Source organism: Artemia sp. Qi Xiang Cuo, chromosome 5 (assembly GCF_049724085.1).
Source record: "Artemia sp. Qi Xiang Cuo chromosome 5, ASM4972408v1, whole genome shotgun sequence".
NCBI classification, from domain to species: domain Eukaryota; kingdom Metazoa; phylum Arthropoda; class Branchiopoda; order Anostraca; family Artemiidae; genus Artemia; species Artemia sp. Qi Xiang Cuo.
The window spans coordinates 60,256,233-60,257,849 of NC_142798.1; positions in this window are offsets into that span (position 1 = coordinate 60,256,233).

Below are 1,617 nucleotides of genomic sequence, written 5' to 3' on the forward strand. Positions count from 1 at the left end.
TATGCTCGTATAAACTTCGGAGGGCGCATATGATTGGAAATTGAAAGTTCTCGTTCACTTTTTAAGTCAATAGAGATCGGAGGGCAACTAGCCCCCCTCTCCACGCCTTATTTTCCTCAAGCCCATCCGATAAGAACTTAGAGAGAGTCACTTTTTCAAAATAGTTCAAAGGTCAGATAAAAAAAATCCAGTGTCGACAAAACCGCCCAGAGCCCGGGAGGAAGGCATTGTAAGCTATGTCCTGGGGCCGCATATGGTTCTTATGAAAGGGATGCTCGTATAAACTTCAGAAAGGGATTCATTTGAATGGAAATTAAAAGTTGTATTTCATTTTCTCAGAGTAAAAAAAGATCGGAGGGCAACTAGCCCCTCCACCCCTCCACGCCTTTGGGCTTATCGGATGGATAAACCCATCCGATAAAATTTGAGGTGACCATTTTGTTAAAAATAGTTCAACCATCAGATATTAAAACTCCAGGGTCGACACAAATCCACAGGGCCCAGGGATAGACGTTGTAAGTTATACTCTGGGGATATATATGGTTCTTATAGAAAGGATACTCGTATAAACTTCATAGAGGGCTCATTTGATTGAAAATAGAAAGTTCTAGTTCACTTTAAAGACTCAAAAGAGAGCGAAGCTTAATTAGTCCCCCCACGCCTTTTTTCTCCAAACCTATCTGATAAATATTTTGATATAGCAATTTTGTTAAAAATAGTTCAAACATCAGATAATAAAAACTCCGAGGTTGGCACAAACCCATTTTTCACTTTGATATTGTTACTTTGATACCAGTTTTGATACTTTGATGAATATTTGATTTTTTTTTTTTTATTTTGATTTTGAAATAAGGAATTCTTAAAAATTTGAAATTTTTTGAAATGAAAAACGAACAAAATTAATTCAAAAAAACATTCCGAAGAATAAGTTTTCAAAGAAAAGTAAAGGCCATTTTAAACTTAAGCTCAGCAGATACAAATACCTTTTAAAATTCAAACTAAAAACGACCAGAAATTACTATTAAAGAATAAAAGAAATCCAAAAGGAACAGAAATTAAATAAAAAATCATAGCAAAAAAATAAAAAAAGTAATAATATAAATTAATAAATATATTTTAAATCGAATAATTCTTATATTTAATATAAAAAACAAGCTTAAAAAAAAAAAAAAAAAAAAAAAAAATTAAAAATGAATTAAAAATTAAAATTAAAACGAAAATAAATTAAATAAAAAATCAATGCAAACAAACGAACAATAGATATTAATGTAAATTATATAATAAATCTTAAAACGAATGAAACTTTAATTGAATATGCAATTCAACCTTGAAACGAACAAAATCACTGCAAACAACAGTTTGGGTATGACCTCTTTCTCTCACTGTAAAAGTCTAAAACCTACTGCGTCATGATAAAATAAAATTTCAAAATAGGGATAAAATCCTTTTTAATAGACAGTGCATAGAAAATTCACAAAAAATACCAGATATTTCGGTCACATATACAGCGACCGTCATCAGTAGTAAAACTAAACTAAAAAAATTTAAAACAAAAGTTTATATACAAAATCAAATAAAACTACATATTGTTTAAATCTCTAATTCTTTTCAAAGCAA